Source organism: Hetaerina americana, unplaced genomic scaffold (genome assembly GCF_022747635.1).
Source record: "Hetaerina americana unplaced genomic scaffold, ioHetAmer1.1.p SCAF_5, whole genome shotgun sequence".
NCBI lineage: Eukaryota > Metazoa > Arthropoda > Insecta > Odonata > Calopterygidae > Hetaerina > Hetaerina americana.
Window position 1 is genome coordinate 33,267,792 of NW_027287095.1, and position 20,039 is coordinate 33,287,830.

The window sequence follows — 20,039 nt, forward strand, 5'->3', positions numbered from 1 at the left end:
TATCTTTCAACCAAATTTAAGAAGTATTATTTTGTTTTTTTTTTACTTCAGTGATAATGGATTTCCACCAAGTTAAACCTGAAATGTATCGAATGTACTTATTCCTGTACAAATTTAATGAAACTGCCGCATTTTTTTACGCCACTTTACATTGCGTGGTACCCTGCAAGCCACGCCAGGGTGTGTGGCAGGGGGTGAATGCACACCAGAATAAAAGACTGCCTGAGTAGCTCAACTGGCTAAAGCACTCGACCGGGCGTTGAGGCATCCGGCTTCGGATCCCGGTCAAGGCGAATGATTGTTACACTTTGAAAATTTTTGCATTCCAATTCCTGAAATTATTATTATCGTCTAAACTAGATTCATCTCACGGATTTAGGGACGCTCTTGAATTTTGGCGTTGCATTTTGTTGTCAGCATTACTGTGCAAAATATTCTAATTTTTTAAAAATTTAATTTGAAAAACTAGTTTTATAGATTTTCCGGGGGAATGGAAAAGAATAAGTGGCGTGTAAGGCTGTACTGCGGGCTTATTGCGATCCTCGACTGCTTCCCAGCCTTGATTTGGCGATGGGAAATATGAAATGGGATTCAATGAAATTACGTGTCTGGCGTGGGCGTGACAATGGGCGTGACGCGTACTTCATGAGGTTGGGGAAATCCATTAACAAGTTATAAACAATAACATGGCAACGTAGAGTGAGGTTTCGCCAACTTGTTGCGAACACGTAGTTAATATAAAAATGCTCGAGGTTCACCGTTTTTTATTGACCGCTTAGCAAACAAAGGCTATCGGATTCTTATCAGCAGGACGTTGATTCCAAGAAAAACTAGTTGCTAAATCAAATAAAAAATATCGACTCGTTCGTCGGCGTCAATTTGTAGTAATTAAGAGAAAGGCATTAGTATTCCCAACTAGTGTTTTTAACCATTTTATTTTTTTAAAGGATAAATTCTTTTTTTGATCTTTATTTCGATTATATTATTGCACGAGATTAGGTGGAAAATTTAGTTTTAAACAGCATTTTGCGTTGAAACCAACGCACCTTTTTTGCCAGCGACCTTATTTTTGTATAATGGAATCCTCAAATTAGAGTCGCTGTAAATTTTACGAACGCCGAAGGATTTGCCAAACCAATTCTTTTTTTGATAGTAAATGTTTTTTTTGGTGATAATGACTGTTGGAGAGGACATTCTGGTAGCCATACGTTTACGACCTTGGCCACCACGTACGACTCACGTCCCACCCAAGGAGTCAATAGCCTCATGGGAAAGAAACATTGAGAAAGTCCGCGACAGATTTGACTTTCTTAAGTGTTTGTTTTTTTATTTCCTATCGATTTAACACGCGAAATAGGGGTACTTATTAATATTGCACGTACTGATGAGTCATGAAAGTAAAAGAAAAATAGCGTCCAAGGCTCAGATATTCCATTCATTTGTCGAATATCGACGAAAACGTATTGTTACGGATAAATCAAGCTACGTTATCGATAGAATCCATGATATCTTTTTGTTTGGCATCCATTACCTACCACTACATCTCGCACTGCCTCTTATCAGATATTTCACGTGACTAATATAAATGTTGGATGATGTTGGAGTTTAAGAGTAGTAAGTTTTGTTTAGGGAAATAGGCTTCCTTTTTTACATGGCTGTTCAGGGATTTGCATACCCTGGTTTGAGTTACGCAATACGACACACCTATCACCTGCCACGGCCATTTGGCATCGCAGTGCTTGCCCGCCTTGACATCACGATGCTCAACGTGCAATTTTAAGCATCGGCCCTTGAAATGAAAAGTAACGAGAGTGACGAGGATGTCGATCGGAGAAATCCAAAGATATTTGAAATGGTCGCCGTCAGGAATATCTCGTTTAGAATTAATTTATATGTTGTCAAATGACAGTTTCCTAATGCCAATGCGATGCCTCTCCGTGACATCGTCATTAGGTTGTTGAATCAAGAAGATACTGTAGACTGGAGGGTTTTGTGATGGATGATGGTACGGAGTAGGATGGAAAGAAAATCAAACTAAAATGTTCAACGTATATTGGGAAGGCTGAAGTGATGCATGCAGGATATATTTGACTCGCAAAAAAACTATTAAAGGCTCTGGTCTAAAGGCAGAGGGTTGGTTAAACGAGGTAGAGGTAGGTGAATTATGGACATGTTGGACGTAATGAAGGGAAGCAAGAAGAATGTGTATTTGAAGAATGACTTATTGTCGTGCAGGTTTTAGAGTATTCATTTGATTGGCGTGTTAGTTGGGTCTCAGAAATGTAGCAGTGATTGCATCAAAAAATTTTCAATGCCAGTAGATTAAATCTTAATAGCAGCAGGTACGTTTATTACACTTTAACGGTATCCAGGCGGGAGTCGCACCTTCTTCCCTTCCGCCTTTAAAGGATTCGATCACGAGAGCGCGATAGCAAACCCACGGCCGGAGTAAAATATTTATCCAGCTCAATTCTTTTGCCAAGAGTTGAATGACGGATGCTTCGAGTGTCTAGAGTTGCGAATGAAAATGGCACCGCTATTTTTTTTTGATTGCTCCCTCGTCCTTCGTTCGTCGGTTGGCTGGCCTACCGTAGTTTTTCTCCATTCGGGAGTCGGTCAAGGAGTACGAGTCTAAAGGTAGTAAGTAGGATACTCAAAAAAGTCTGGATACTTTCGGGAGGTGACAGTGGTCAAGCGTCTGGGACATCTAGAGTCGACCGAAAGTTAGCACCATGGAAGGAACTTCGATTCTGGATGAAATATTTTCATTCGGCTGGAAATATTTAGGCGCGGTGATTGATCATACTTGTTCACGCTTTACGGTTCCGCAAATTTTCAAGTTATTCTTTTCCATACGGACACAAATAATTTGGCGGAAGGGGGAAATCCCCTGCGCGGACTCACTCTAGTGAGTCCATTTTCCCAAGCAAACTATCCCGAAAGGGCACGAAGAGTTCAACTAAAAGGCGTTGGCAGAGGTAATATCCGCGGAGCTTTTGTCGAATATTGTTGCCTGCCCGGAATGTATTTGCCTTTAACTTGCCAGCTGCTGATAATATTTCGATTGAAATGACTCGGAAATATTTCTCTTAAATAAAATCATACGGAAAAGAATGACCATTACCAAAAGAATCGGAAAAGTCAGTTGAAATGTAATGAAATAATTGACTTTGTAATTCCACACACTTTATTTAAAAACACGACCCAGGTTTCGACGTTAAACGTCATCATCAGGTGATGATGACGTTCAACGTCGAAACCTGGGTCGTGTTTTTAAATAAAGTGTGTGGAATTACAAAGTGATAATGACGTTCAACGTAGAAACCTGGGTCGCGTTTTTAAATAAAGTGTGTGGAATTACAAAGTCAATTATTTCATTACATTTCAATATGTTATGCAAATTCCACAAAGTTACGCCTGAGACAACAAATTTTTTCGGAAAAGTCAGGTTTTATTCGAGCAAAGTCTCACCACTGTCTTTAAGTTGATAATCCAACAACATACGTTATAGGGCAGTATTTAATTATGGAATATTTGAATGGTGAAATTTTTTCTATTGTGTTTTATTTAATAGTAACAAACTGGTTAATAGTTCAGATCGTTCCCTTAAACTCGACATTATGAAGCCAATTCCTACTGATACAATCAGACATTTTCCCTGCAAATTAAGATTAGGTCTAAAAGCCTATCCTTCGGAAAATATTTCGGTTTATTTTTATTCAAGGGCTGACAGTTCATTCGGAAAAAGTAGTATTTAATAGTATTCATGGAGATATTCATAGGGTTTATAAATGTTTCGAGTGGGCGTCATTTTTTACCACCTTTAATTATTAAGCTAGAGCTTTCGAAGAGACGGAGTAGAAAATTTGACATCGCAAAATTGGAATGGTCGAGTTGCCTTTTACGGGACAAGTTTCAAGATATCAATCTCTCTCTCCACGAGCGCTCTCGATTCCGTCGCCCGAGGCCACTCTTCTACACAAAGATGACGCTTTCGCCTCATAACCTTGTGATGAACGTTCGCTGGTTGGCGAAATAGGCTTTGTAATGTCCGTAGCGTAGGGCAACCTTGCCAATCTCCTCGTCTCTCCCCAAATTTCCGAAGCAATTCAAGGCCATGAGAAAGAGGAAACGATTTGTAACACGTGAGGTCCACTCTTATTAAATATGAATGGAAAACGAAGTCGACGAAGAGTTCCAGAATTCAAACGCTTTATTGAAATAGCAATCAAATTCATGCCATAGCTTCTATAAAAAAACTAATATTTTAAAATTGAAATGGCAGTAATGGAGCTACTTTTTCGAGTGCAAAAGCATAACGTTTTGTATAATTATTGTCTTTGCTTTCTATGGCGCCTATCTCCAAGTCTCGATTACGTTCTTGGCTGCTGTGATTAAAATGCGAGAAAGAGAATGTATGAATGAAATAAAAAAAATTATGACGGGTTATGAAACATTTTTTTCGCCGCAACGATTTGAAATTAAGAGTACGCAGATCAGAGTAATAGGCGTGAGTGATAAGATATGAGGTCAGAGTAATAAGTCTGTAGTATGTATTTTAGAGTATTCTGCGAACTATTATTCGCCAGGGGGTCAATTTCACCTTCACATACTCGTACGTCAGTTGGTCAGCGGGTCATTGTATCGCCACGTCTATCGTAAGATGCATGCTTGAAACATCCAGTTAACGTTTGTATCCTTTTGGGAACGAAAAGTGGGCATTTTGAATTCCACATACTTTATCTTATGTATCTCCTTTGATGGATCGGCTATTTCGACAACTAATATTTCTGCATTGAGTGATGGCTTTTAGTTTTCATTTTCGGAAGCCGAAACTTATAGTTTGTTGAATATATAATCTTTTTTCGCGCTACTTGACTTGACGTGCATGACATTATTTCTTTTTTCTCGGGTTTAGAATATAAGGAATCATAGTTCCGGTGTGTGGAAAGATGTCGGTAACAGGATCAGCACCTTAGCAAATTGCAGATTAAATGTGAGCATTTCCTTCAAAATACCATTCGCCGTAGTTTTTGTACAATGTATATAATTGTTTGTTTATATTGCAAAGCAATTCCTTTGTCAATCCCCCTCATGAAAGTCTAATATGATGCTCCATTACAGTCTTACAAAATGACCATATTCCTTCTTGTTCGCTAGCAACTGTTATGCTATAGGCTAATGAAAGAAAGAGCGGAAATATTAAGTCTGACTTCTTAATCTTATCTAATTTGCTTGAATGCAGTACAAATTCAGTCAAAGTTGGACAAATAAAAACATATGGGCAAAAATAATAACGAAAAATGAAATGAATGTCAATATCAAAACTAAAAATCAGTCTGATTGAATGAAACGATTAAAATTGATATCGGAGGGAATGCTAACAAAATATTGGATATTAAAACTCGTGTTGAAACGTTGATGAAGACCTCCCACGCGAAACTACAACTAGTAAATAGGGTGTCTGTTATGAAACTGCTGGATATTGCTGCAAAGAGAAGACGAAGAGAAATTTGTTGACACTTAATTTCAGCTAATCCATTCCTGCAGTGAAGGAGTAATAAATCCGAATTCGTAACCCACCCCGCGAATACATTTCCGTTAGAGAAAAACGGAAGTTGAAAACGATCAACCATACATAGCGCGTCTTTTTTTTCAGGCAACTTATTTGTAAGACAATTTTGTAGTTTTAAAGACCAACGTTGAAGCTTAATGAAGGATGGATTCTTTAGGAAAGAACACGTTCGAAAAAAAATCTCAAGACCTTGAAAGGGAACGATCGAAGTCTCTTAACGATTAAACGCTTCCCTGGAGCAAAGCGATTGTCACGATACTCAATTATTTTTCTTCTAAGTTCCATGAGCTTTGCGAAATCACCTAGAGAAACAGCGAGTTTCATTCTGTTTACGATTGTGGAGGTCGAAAATGTATACGTAATTGAGGGTATACATCATTCTTAATCGACCTGAAAGGCGTTGACTGTAGGGCAAGGGCGAGTCCCACGAACGTTTCCGGAGATCGTGATCGGAAGAGGGTGATGGGATAATTGACAAAGTCAAATGGGATGTATTCAACCCCTAAGCGGCCTACCAGCGACTGAGGAAGGTCATAGAGATGTAGGCACGCCAGAAAACGGAAGGTGGAAGCACTCAAAGTCTAGAAAATCCCTCTCAGCTGTAATCTCCTAACCATACATTTATTTGCTCACTATCCAGCGAATGGGAACGCGTCAATTTCCAGCCTAGGCATCCCTTTAAGGAGTTCAGACAATCGAATGGAACGAGTCACTTTCTCGTTTTCCATCTTGGGTAGAAAAGGCAGAAGGAGAGAAATAGAAAATCAGCTCGCCATTGTTCAAATTACCGAATGGCATAGTTACCTTCCTGGGATGGTTTTTGCCGACCACATCCACGAATATATTTGCTAACCAAATGTCAACTGTTTGAGATATCAGAATTTTTTTCCGACACGGGACGTTCCCGTGTTCGTTTTGACCTGGGCGTGGCTCGTGCCTTTAAAGGCTCTAATCCTAATTTTAACAGGAAGGAAATTTTAAAAAAACGGACAATTCTATTATTCAGTCGCTCACAGTGTCGGGATGCAATATTTACCGCGAATTATAACAGCAACATGAACATTCAAGATTAAAAGCCTTCATCATTGAACAGACGTGGAGTTTCGAATTGAAGAATATCGAATAGGTTAAATTCAGATCACACCCGGTGGAAAAAAGCTGACCAACTGGCTGTTTTCACCAACTCTTCTTCGACTTCGAGGGCGTTGGCTTCGATTGTGTCACGTAAATTACCGCGTTTACTCACCACTTGACGTTCGAAAACGGCGCCTTATTAGACCCAGGCGAGTCAACTTTCTCTTTAAAGACTCAAAGATTACTTTCAATCGCGAAACGTAACTTCGTCATTTGGCATTGGGGATTCAGGGAATAATTAATGTCTGGTTTTGATTGCGTAAAAATATGAGTACCAAATAATAAGAAATATTACGGTCTACAGAAAAAGTCACGCAACCAATAAACTCTTCCATGGCCAATTTCTTAGAGATCAATCGCCAGTCGACATATGTATTAACGACGAAAATGGTATTCTGAAATAAAAGTACAATGGGTGATACATTTTCTCTCATACTTTAGAGTAACGAGTAATGAAGTCGAGGATAACAAAATCAAGCAAATCTGGAATTTAAATGTTTTACCCTGAAAGAATATCGATTTGAATTAAATAAACACATTTTCACACTGTGAGACATATATGAACTAAAGAAAGGGCTTCAAAATAATTCTTCTCCGGCGTTGGAGAAATGAAACTACTAGTTTAAGACATTTAAAGCGAAGAGTATGATAAAAGGTCAAATAAAATCACAAGATAGTCCAACGTTTTAAACTAATTTTCAGGAGCCGTTTGCACTAAAGATATTAGGGCGCCTAACGAAAGCGCTGAAACATCGGATTAGGAATGAGCGACAGATAATCAACGCCGCAGATAGGAAAACAAAGGAGTTTCAAAGCACCTTAACTAAAGTCGTACATCCGGAAGGAATTGCTGCTACATTGAAAAGGAGCTCGCATAGACGACATCGCGCCTTATTTAAAAATTCCTTAATTGTTTGCTGATTGTATGGCATCCCGATTTTGTGAGATCAAATCACTACTATCAACAAGAGTGGTAATAAGGAACTCCCGGTATAATTACAGATCGATATCATCAACCTCGAAACGTTGAAAAATTGTAGAAAAATATTGCTATTAATGTGATGCCCCTTCTCGAAGTAAGAGAGCATGAACACGGATTCATAAGTTCACTTCATATGCTTCATATGACATTTTAGCAACATTTTAACTATAACATTCTCTGCAAATTATCCATCGTCCTAAATTTTATGGGATTGATGAAAAAGTGATGCACTGGGTTAAACGAATTCTCATCTGACTCTAAATTAAATGTAAGTGATGTAATGTAAACTAAATGAAATAGTATGGACACTAAAGAGTAAGGAGTAATCCGAAGTGCATACGAGCAAGTATGATAAGGGCCACGATATCTCTAACGTAGATATCACGTAAATGGCTAATAATTTTCTAACCGGCTATACAATAACATTCAGAGCAATGAGGAGCCAATCATGACTTCAGTTTGTCTCTTACGATTTAGGAATTGTTTTGAACTGAGGTGAAGAAATATTATTCGAATTAAATTTGAGTTACTCATAAAAAGCCAGGTACATTTTAGCCATTCAGACCACTTTCCCATGGGAAATTTTACTTACGAAACCCAAAGAGAATTATTAAAAATCACAAACTCTATGAGGAGATTTGACCACCCAGAGAAGAGCGAAAAGTTCATCCACTAATCATTTCTGGTATTGATCGACTCGCATGCTCATAGGTCCCCTTGCACAACTCGAGATCGCAACATAATTAAGGACAATCATTTCAGCTGGTGCAGTGAGTAAGCCTCATCGCCAACTTCCATTCGTTTCACAAACGTTTCTAAGTAAAACACTCAATGGTAGCATTCTAAATCGTTGGAAGAATGAAGTTATTTAATCTTTTTGAATTCAAAGATTGTTGCATAAAACGTCTGGGGATCACACTGAGTGGAATGGAAGACCTTAAAGATCATAAAGAAGAATACTTCTTTACGAGACTTGTTAAACACGAATCCCCCACCGTGGTCATTGGCTCTCAAAATTCGCGTAATTTCGCATGCGAAGGTGACTATTTCGCGAGTCGAGGTACTACCATTTTACGTGCTGAGCTGTGTGACGTGCGGGTCACAGAATCTATGTCGCCAGACTAGGCGTTTATTAAGGCAAATTTACCATATGGTGGCATTAATACCGGACCAATAAAACAAAATTTGACTTTACCAGCCGTCGCGATATTCCGTTATGAAAATTAACTCTTTGCCAAAGCCATGCGATCCGTCTCTCCAATTCTCCCCTATTATTAGTTATTATTGAGATCTCGAGATAACAAATTATCATTTTAATTCCAACACCTGCAGGAAGTCGAACAGATTCTACGAAGAGGACGGGCGAATCCACACTCTCGATGGCCTCGGGGCTTAAGAATGAAGCATCCCAGGAGAATATCCTCCGGATCCTGAGGCCACGAATTCCACCGGATGACTTGCGCACGTTGAGGTACGACACGTAGCCGATAATGTTGGACCTCTAATCCTTATCTGTCGTGCTCCTTATGGTACTAGAAAACTCGTCACACAGCAGCCAGGAAAATAAGTGAAAACTAAGAGTATGTCACAGAACCTTTCGGATCGTCGTGGGAAAAGTTATTCACTTAAGCTATCGGAAATTGCTTCGGAATCGCCCCACTCCGAAATTGAACCCTGGCTCGGGGCCGTCACTCTGGGTGCTCTATACCATAGGAAACTGCGGAGGAAACTTACCGATGGGTTGAAGATGAAGGTGCTTCGGCGACGAAAGTTCAAAAGCCACTGTTTTCAAGCGACTCAACTCCCCGTGTCGGCCATTCGCAGGTGTGGTGCCGCGGCTGGAGGGGGAAGAGGGGGCAAGAGAGGGAGGAGTAGAGCGTTCTAGAGGGCAGGGGGCGACTGGGGTCTGGGGTGAGGGGCAGCAGAAAGAGAAAGGGCCAGTTTTATTTAATGGGCTAATCCCGTCAGCTGGGGTGGCGTAGGGAGAGAGGGAGGGAGAGACGCGGCGCCTGCGAGAATGTCTACTGGTTGATGGGGGCTTCAAGGATGAAATCAACCGGAGGGGAAGGGTCGCGGTGCTCAACGGTGGGGGATTCGGTTGTATGCACGCGCTTTTGGCGACGGGAGGTCAAGCCCCCGTCTACACCTCTTAGAGCTCCGCCTCCTCATCCGCAATTTTGAGTTCGTGCAGTGGTCGGCGTCTCGTAGATAGCCCCATTGTGTTACGGGCATTTGAGGAGGTGCGTCCATGGTTTATGTCTTTCCCCCAGATAATTGCGCGTGGTAGTCCAGTGGGAAGTGCCCTAGGTTAATGCCTAGAGAGCCCGGGTTCGATTCCCATCTTTACGTAAGCTATTTGATATTTCGTGTATCAGATCTTCGCAGGAAACCAGAGGAAAAGGAACTACCACTCCAACTGAACTTGTGAATTTTACACGTGGTATACAATTCGCTTAGTACGAGGTGAGCTCCGACCACATCTATCAACACCAACCTTGGGGTTGATTAATGCGGCGGTTATCGTGATGGCAGTTTTGAATTAGATGTGTACAAAAGTGAAATTTCATTGCAACGATTCTTCGCCAAGAAGAACTTTCAAAACTTAGGTATTTTTAAGGGCGAGTGCATATGCATGCGTTGGCGTTTTCCTTGAGAATAAATCACATATAGCAATTTCTCGTTTGTTTTTCTTTCTGTCCAGTTCACCTTATCCGTCCTTCCACCCACATTTCAAATGTCCAAACCCCTCTCCCACCCAGTCTCTCGTCTTGCTTCAATGCCCATGTTTCCGCGCTGTACAAAACTACACTCCATATAAAAGTGTTGACCAGCCTTTTCTTAACATCCTTACTTAAACTTCCCAGTCATCAATTCCTCCCTCCTTGTGAAAGCTGGTTTGCCTAGTGCAATTCTTCTTCGTATGTCCCTGCCACTTTGACCATTTCGGGCCAAAAGGCTTTCGATGTAGGTAAAATGTTCTACCTGCTCTTGTTTATGCGCTCCTATTTTAGTTTTAACTTACTTATTCCTCTTTCTCCAAAACTGCATAACCTTATTTTTATTAACATTTATTCTCGTCCCATACCTATCCAATTTACTTTCCACTTGACGCTGGGGAAATGCTTGCAACCCCCAGCTGACTGACTTACGAAAGCTTGATCATCCGCAAACCTAACTGATTTTATGAAAATTCCACAGAATACCTTTCGAAATCTACAAAACGAATGAATACGTCCTGATTAAATTCCTTGTCCCTCTCTAATAGTGACCTCATTACTGCAGTGGCATCACGCGCGCCTCTCTCCTTTCTGAACCCAAACTTATCATCCCAATAGTAATCATTTACCTTCTTCTCAATCCTCTTATTGATGATCCTGAGCATCTCTTTAGCTGCGTGCAAAATCAAACTTATTATATATAGAGTCCTCACCTAAAGCTGTCATTCCCCTTTTTGGAGTGGAAACTAACATTGATCTGACGAAATCTTCCGTCCTCTACAGCGCCTCAATTTCACCTTTCCTTCGTAAACATTCTTATCACTGCGTCTTCCACCCTGTTTCTTTCGTTCTATGGATTTCTCATCGCAGCTTATTATTCAATTCTTGTGCCTAATTCTGTTTTTACCTTCTGCCATTTCCTTCTCCCCTTAGCTTTTTAATCATCTCGTCCATAATATATTGTTTCCTTGGCCTTTTCCTAGTTGCTGTTCCTATAGTTTCGTTTTCGTCTTTCGATATCCCTTTTTTGCATGCTTCTATTTTTCATCTATTGTACCCATTTCTCTTTCCACACTCATGATTTCCTCTTCTGATTGCCGATACTCCTTTCTTATCGTTCCTGTTAATTTTTCCACATCCCATATCCTCAACCATCTTCCTTGTTTTATCCTCTTGAATGTGGCATTACATTTCATTAGTACTAGAGACATGGAGCGTTGGCAAAATATACCAGAGAAGAATTGAAGCCTTTGAAACATGATGCTGGAAGGGAATGCTGAGGATTAAATGGACAGATAAAGTGATGGACGAGGAAGTACATTTATAGGAGGGTACAGGGGAAAGGATCACGGGGAGGACTACGAGAAGAACCAAAGGGGTCGGACACACCTTGAGGCAAAATGGATTAGAAGCGTAGTCGAAGGGATAATTGAAGGATAGCTTCCGCGAGAAAGATCAAGAGACAAGTACATAGGAAAAATTAATAAAAACGTTAAACAGAAATGCTATCAGAGGGTGAGGGATACCGAAGGAGAAAAATGGTTTTAGTGGAAGTTGTAGACCGGGAAAGTTAATGTGGTCGAAGGAACTCGAGAAAAGAATAAATGGGGTCCCACGAGCTGAAAAATACGCTTGAAAAAATGCATGAAAGGACAGTCCAATTTGGAAAAACATTATGAAAGTCAGTTCTCTGAAATTGCTAAAAATCAAATTTTATTTGACTTTGTGTCTATTTCGGAAGGAAACGGCGTCAATTGTGTGTATTTACTATGTTGTAAATACAGACAATCTAAAAATTCCTAAGGAGGACATTTTTATTCATCAACTACGACAGCTCAAGGTCAGCAATTAGTACCAATTGATTTTTTTTAAATTGTTCGTCTACAAGGAAAAACTAGCATGCTGGAGGCGTTTTTCGGAGACGTGACGCCGCAGGATAGAGAGTCAGGGTGCTACCAAAATCTTAATGATTAGTTGAAGGGAAATCGAAAAAATTAAAGTAAATAACATGTTAATACAGGTGGCCAGCAACAGAGGAAGTCGGGAAATCAAACAAGGTTCTGAAAATTTCGCCGAAAAGTTTTTCTATAGATTTTAAATGGATTTCAAATAATTTTTCCGTTGTGAATACAGAAAACGTGTAAATATTTGCTATAATCTTTTAAAGAGAGTGACTATGCACAACTTTCAAAAGTTATTCATCAAGATAATGATGATAATAACAACAACACGATCTAATGAGAATACTGTATCATTTATCTTCATTAAAATTCTAGATTTACTTTCGCAAAACTTAACTTAAATGCGGCTACTTATATTAGTTTAGCATAGCATATTAGTATACCAAAAATGGAAGAAAACAGCTTAGAAAATATTACGATGAGCGCTTAATATTTTTTGAGAGGTCTCTGCTCTTGGTTCGTTTTTTGTCTGCCAAAAAAACCTCCGAGCGAGGCGTGGCAAGGTTTGGGACCTGTATCACAAGGAAACTCTAAACGGCTTTAATTCAGCCATATCACTAGAACCCGGTTTCTGCGACCATTATTATGATATATTGTGTTAACACGTGAAGCAAACGACAAACATATTTGAAAATAAAATGCGATGGTTTTTTTAAACCAAGACAGGTGTTGGCTAAACCTGTATAAGTTATGAAATTTTATCATTGCATTTCTCTGGCCACCCTGTAGTAAAAGTAGTGCGGTGTCTTAGGAGATAAATAAAATTAATAATTTCTCAAATATGTCGTATTGCAATATTTATTTACAGGCTGCTGAATAATTATATTTCATGTATCCCTCGTTTCCTGCAATCATTGCATATAAGGTGTTGAATATTTCAGAGATTTCATACGTCCCTATTTCTCTGAAATAATTATATGTATGCTCTATGTATACATATATTCCTCATACCTTAGCTGTCATCGCGAACTCAGTCATTCATGGCTTCCGCTTAATTTAATGTTATGGAAACCTAATTATATATTGTGGATATAAACCTTTTTAATAATTTCTTGTATTCTGTCCGATTTTCGCATACATATTCCGCACCGTCACATTCTCTCATGCTATTCTATTTCTGAGACTCCTAACACTCCACATCTTGAGAGTCTCTTCGACCACATTAACCAATAACGTTCTCGTCTAGCCTTTCCAAACTATTTACACTTCTCTCTTATCTGTTCTTTGAATTGTCTCTCGAATATCCTCTCCATATGACCTAAAGCATATAGTCGAAGTTAATGCTTACCTTGGCACACCAAAGTTTGACTTCCATGCAGTGATGAGGAGGGAGTGGTGTGTGCTCGTTTTTACACTGCCCTTCTCTCTACCACTGTCCAACAGTTATTCCGTTACACACTCCAAATAGTACTAGCAAGCTTTATTACACCATCTATTTGACGATATGGGTGAATGGCAATGATGAAAATTATGTTTCTCTTTATGAAAACTGCCCGAGAGGTTAGGCCTAGGTAGGAAGCTTCCGAGATGTAGTTGTGGAGAAGAGTGGTAAAGATAAGATGAATGGGAAGGAAAACAGTCGTGTTAGGCGTGGTTGGGGACAAGAGAAGATTGTTGGGAGATGTACAAAGGAGGCTGGAATAGTGGATGCCGAGCATTTTAATTGGGGATGGAATGTTGAAAACGATGGTAAAGGAAAGAATTCTAGGAAAGCGAGATAGGAGGAGGAAAAGAATAAGCATATTGGACGGAATGAAGGGAGAGAGAGGAAGTTTGCAGAATTGAGGAAGGGTTTGTCGTATTGCAGTGTGGGGTGTCGGTGGGGTGTGACATGTTTAGAAAAGCTAAAAAATATCGAGGTGCTCAGCCCTTCTAAAACCTACCTTAAACGGTAGACTACCAAATAATAAGATTCAAGATCTGTACCAAAAGTAGTAGGACTGAGTTCATGAATAAAAATGTTTTGCCGGAATTGATACATTCAATCAAAAATCTTCGAAGTAGCATCCTTGTGCGTCCACAAATCTTTTCGAGCGGGTTTTCCTCGTACGCCTACTGGAAGGCGCTGCGGCGCCCGCAATGCTATCAAACTCCCTCATCACGGCCTGTTCTAATGCTTCCACCGAGGCATGGTGAAGTCCTTTCAGCATGGATTGGAGAGGGGGGAAGAGGAAGATGTCTGGTGGGGCATTGTCTAAAAAAATAGTATCCTCACTCAGATGGTCGAGAAACTCTTTGCGAGTGCCGTGCCGTGTGCGAGTTTCCTATTGTTCATCCGAGAGCACTCGCGGCACCAATTTCGTACACACCTTTCTCATTTCCATGTTTTCGGTCAAAAGTCGACGCACATCACTTTTAGGGATGCCCAGTTCATAAAATACCATGCAGCCACTTAATCCGCGGTCGCCGTCCACCGAAACCTTCACTCTTGCAAGATTTTCGTCACTTTTTAATGTCGAAGGGCGTCCTGAGCGTTCAGCGTTTTCAACATTTTCTCTACCCTCCGGAAACAACATGTGCCTCTCTAAAACATCCGATCTACCCATGGCGTTATCCCATAAGCTATCGTGATATTGAGTCTCTTTCCCGGTTTTTCCAGTTTCACGCAAAATTTGATGGCGTAGCGCTGTTCCAACAACCGGTCTATGATGGAGCGTGACTAGGTCACGTTATAGAGGTATCGCAAACGAACGATCCGCGCTCCGCAAAGGCTGGGAGCCACTTGCCACCGGCCTCCAGCCTTTCCTGAGACTCCCCTCCCTCGAAATCAGCCAGAGAAACCGCCGCCCGTCCGTCCATCTAGGCAAAAATAAGTCCTACCTTTGGGATAGACCATGTATTTATTGAGTTCGGAAGGTGTCCATAAGAGCTCTCAAATACTTTTCTATTTACTTCCATATACAGAAATTCCTTTTCCACATACTGCTGGCATTATTCCATCCAACGTTTCTTTCATTGTTGGCCCCCGACTCTTTTTGCATTTCATATCATAATTCATTGCACCACCGTTCACTAAATTTAGACCAATTGATCAATTATTTTGACTTCACACTTATTTGTACAATTTTTTCTATCGCACTCTTTACATGATACTTTGGTTCTAGCTATTCCATTATTCGTTATCTTACATCATCATTCCCTAAACGATCAACATATTCCGAATCACTTTCTCGGAAGCATATACTTCCGAAAGCATTCCAATCACTTGTGACATCTGATTCTGTTATTCTTTCGCCATCGCCACGAAATTTCAAAGCATCACTCAAGTTTCCTCCAGAACTCACCCTTTACGTTTTCAGTTTCTCAGTCCGCTGGTGTCGGGTGCTGGATCATGTAAAAATCTTGAAATGCTAACTTTTGTATGGGCTGAGAGCAATTTAGGAAATTTTATATTTCCATATTCAGCGGTTTTATTTAACCTGATATTTTCCTTTCGTGGTGAAATCTGGTAATCAAAATGTCTTCTACTTCCTCTTATCCAATTTATCTCCAAATGTTTTCACCTGTCCCCCGTGCCCCAAAATCGGCATAAATTAATTTAATAATTGGATCGTATTATGGAATTAATATTTTTCATAAAAGTCTTGTGGTCCAATGGTTTTTGAGCAGGTTTAAAAAAAAATATTGATGAAAAAATCGAGAAACCTGAAATCAATAATAGACTATGTAATTGTAAGAAAGCGGCGTTTAATCGAAAAGCAAGATGTGAGAGTTAAAAGAAGAATAGAATATGAATCGGATCATCATCTGGTTGTTTCAGAAACAGCTTTTCTAGTTAAGGCTCTAGTACAGTACGATGAAAAGTAGTGGGGTAATATAATTAATATTACTGATGATCCAAAATATTTGGCACATCTTATACAGGAAGGAAGCGTGAAATATTTATTTCACAAAGACTCAAACAAAGGCTGCTTGCAGCCAATAGGGATTGGAATGGTAAAGAATCAAATGGGTTCTTGAATCAATTGATTGTGGAGACAACTGAAAAATTTAGGAAGGGTTAGAAGAAATAAAGGAAGATCGGAACGGATGGCGTTAGAGAAAATGGAAGGTTTGTAATAAAAGGAGAAACTGTATCGAAAATATTTTAACTCGAAGAATGTTCAACGTTTAAATAGGTACAAAGTATGCCATAATACATTTTAAAATCTATTTAAAATTTTATGAACATATGGGAAAGAAGATGTGAAGAAATAGTCCATTCGCTGGGATATAGGTGATCTGCAGAGTCATAGAGAATTATAAGAAAAATGAAAATGACGAAAAATGCAGCACCGGCTCCTTACGCCTATGCGTATGTCGGTCATTACTGGTCATATTTACAATGGAACGATTCTATTTGGACCATATTTTCAGCCTGAAGCCAATAAGTGAGAAGATGCACTCTAAGAGTTCATCTCATAAAGAAATTCATCTGATATTTGTAGATCTTGAAAAGGCCAATGGTTTTGTACCTATTAGTCAACTTTAGGAAGCAATGGAACAGATTGTAATAGGATCTCAACTAACATCATTTATCAAATGGGCATACCAACCGTCTCAAGCTGCAGTTAAGTTAGGGTAGAAGCTCTCTGCTTTTTTTCTGAACAGCTGGAGGACTTAGACAAGACTTGCATGTCCCCCACCCTTTTTACAATACTTATCTCATCTTTTTAAACTGGGTTGATTCCACAAATTCACCCCCTAAACTATGGAGCTCTAAACTATTTGTGACACTGACTAGTTATTTTAACAAAATTAGTTGATGCGTGAAACTGGTAAAACATTCAAATGAGTTACTGTACCTGATTGCTAATTTTCAATACTCATTCCATCCCTGGTCACAACAGCACAGTACCACCGGGAGCTCGACATCACCTTGCGATATCGCTCAAGCATCGCTGTTGCCTCATCGCCACGCACCATACGGAGATGACCGGGGGTCTGTCGGTGAACAGTATAAATTTAACGCCGCAAGGACCTAATTTAAATGAAATGTGCGATAAGAATTTGACGTGCGAAATATCTGCAACATGCAAAGAGATCCATTTACATCGCGACGTCGATACCTGAACACTCTTTCAACATGGGTACTTGAAAGGGGTGGGGCCAAATCGGCTCCTCGGGCCCTCCTCCCGGCGGGGCGATATTCGAAACTCGACCGGGATGCTTCTTCGATGGGGAGGGAAATAGGACAAGAGAAATTTGCTTACTCATCCGAATACGCGTTTTCTCTGGTGGCCGCCCTGAAACCAGACTCCTCGAAGTGTTGAGTTGGTGCGCCAGCATGTTGCCATTGCGTTAACGAAACCTGCTCACAAAAAGAAAACACCTGTAGGTAGGTATACGTGGATTACATAAATATTTTCTCTACGGTTGCATTTACCTTTTGATTGCTATCACGGATTTGATCGTTTTTTCGGAGTTGTACGACGGGGAGATACATTTTCTACTCTAGTAATTTAATGAGCAAGGCTCAACCTCTTGTTCAATTAATTGTTCTGCGTCTACATGGGAGCCTGCAAGCCATCGTAAGGGTGTTCTGGGGTAGAGATTCCACATCAGGCATGAAAAATCAAAACTAAGCATTATTGAAGAATTACATATGCTAATATCTTTAACAGACATGTGCCGAAAGTCTGACTTAAAAATCCACCGACGTCGCAACCCAAGATATAATTACATACACTATGCGTACATGCAATAATCATTGAAATATTGAAGTGAAACGTCAATTATTTTATTTACGTTGTTTGTATCTACCTCATTTTCTCTAATAAAGTTGCGCAGGTAGTATTTAAAATATTTTTCTTGGGGCGAGCTTTCCCTTCAGATCATTTCGAGAACTTTGTGAGCAGTTCAAGTTCCTCAATTCGTTGCGCTTTTTAATTTTTGTAGGACTTCGCCTTGTTGTCTCCTAGAAGCGAGGTATTCTCTTGTTAGAGATGAAATACACACTAACACATGTGAAGATATAGAAGTTGGATCATCCTCGTAGATTAGCCCATACGACTAGGAACAGTTAATTTCCAAAATATTTTGTCGAAAGCGTGAAACACCCACCACACCTTGGAGGGAAAGTTAAAGGCATTTATTTAAACTTAATTTAAGTCTGTATTCGTATCAGATCCAACTATCGATCTAGGGGAAGCTTTTCATTAAATTTGGGACTAAATTAAAGATTGATTGGTTATGTTTTTGTTGAAGATTTCAACGTCAAAACCCAAACACGTGATATTTCTGACGAGGCTGTTTTAATGAATCAGTATGGGGTATGCCTTTCGATTCGGAAGCCTTATTTAAGGCGATTTTCACTCTTTCTAATAAATTAAAAATAAGCTCTGTCTGCCGTAAGCGATGACTATTGCCCATCTAGTGTCATTTAGGTCCATTTTACCGGTCGCCTTTTAATTTGTTTTGTAATGAGTCTCTCCGTGAGCTTCCAAAACTTCCTTATCATAAATGTCGTATACCGTAAACTGCATGTTCCGAACCCATTGGTTAGGTCGATGATTGTATTAACTTTTGTGCACCGTAACTCAAAAACGATTTCGTCTTAGAGCACAAATATGTTGAGTGCCCTCACCGATAGAATGAAATCGAACAAAGCACGAAGATTGTCTCCATGGAGACGAGAATGGGATCATCTTAGGATGCTGCGGTAAACTCTGTAGATATTGCGATATGTCGAAATTTATTTTATATCAATTAGGATAATTTAATTGAAACGATATATCATGTGTCGATAATTTTTTTCTAATCGACGATATTGAGGATTTTTTTCGATAAGGCGGAATTACGATGTCGTCCATACTACTCGATCTACCCTATAAAGTTCATAGTTAACGATATACCCGAAACATATCTCAATGCCAATAAATCTACGCCACTTCGATGTTGATAAAACCTCAATGATCGATACTGGAAAATGAATAACGCACGACCTTTCGAGCTTGCGGTATAACTAGTGTTTCTTGAACTTTGTACACCAAGCGAGAGAGTAGTCACCGATAAAAATGTTTCATGCTTTGTTACCGTGTGTCGATGCTCGATTTTTAGAGGTAGTGTGATTCAGCTTCAGTTACCGTAATGCTTCCGGAAAAGAAAGATACGCGATGACACGAAATGCTTTTACCCCGAGAAACAAAAACGTTTTTGTTTGATTCATTGTGAAAACTTTTTTTGGGTGCGAGGTCAAGAATGTGCCATCGTGTTTCGTTCGATATTATTCTAATCTAGATAGTTGACTAGACATTTTTATTTACCTGATACAAAAGCGCGTTTGTGTCACGAAACGAATACGTGTCTGTTCTATCCGGTGTGCTCCCTGCCTCAGATACGTCCATGCGTGAGCTGTTTTATTTCAGTCTGGCTCGGAGAGTCGTCTGGCGATGCTCTTTCAGGTGTCGCAGATTTTATAGGTGAAGGACAAAGTTGTTTGGTTGCTGGAACCCGCTTTTTTATTGGTCGTGATCGAGAGCAGGGCCGGCCCACTCCTCTTGGGCAACAAGCAGGAGCGATGAACTGGCGATTTTTTTTCGTCTCGCCAGACGTTTGAGGGGCAGCACGGATGCATTTGCGATTTCCACTGATTCCAGGAGCAAGTCGCTCTCGGGTCGAGATTAAAGGCAACTTGCGGAGTGTTTGGAAGCATTATGGGAATGTTAAATTTCCTCGGATTAATTTGTGAG

At 39.9% G+C, this 20,039-nt stretch overlaps 1 protein-coding gene across 1 annotated transcript in view; it reads right to left on the minus strand.

Annotated features, from left to right (window-relative positions):
• The window catches only part of l(2)34Fc (lethal (2) 34Fc), a 31,142-nt gene extending 21,658 nt beyond the window's left edge, over nt 1-9,484 (minus strand). Inside the window, exon 1 of the mRNA XM_071592874.1 lies at nt 9,426-9,484. The gene's annotated coding sequence lies outside the window, so the exon portion shown is untranslated. The remainder of the gene's footprint in view (nt 1-9,425) is intronic.
• Between the last annotated feature and the right edge of the window lie 10,555 nt (nt 9,485-20,039).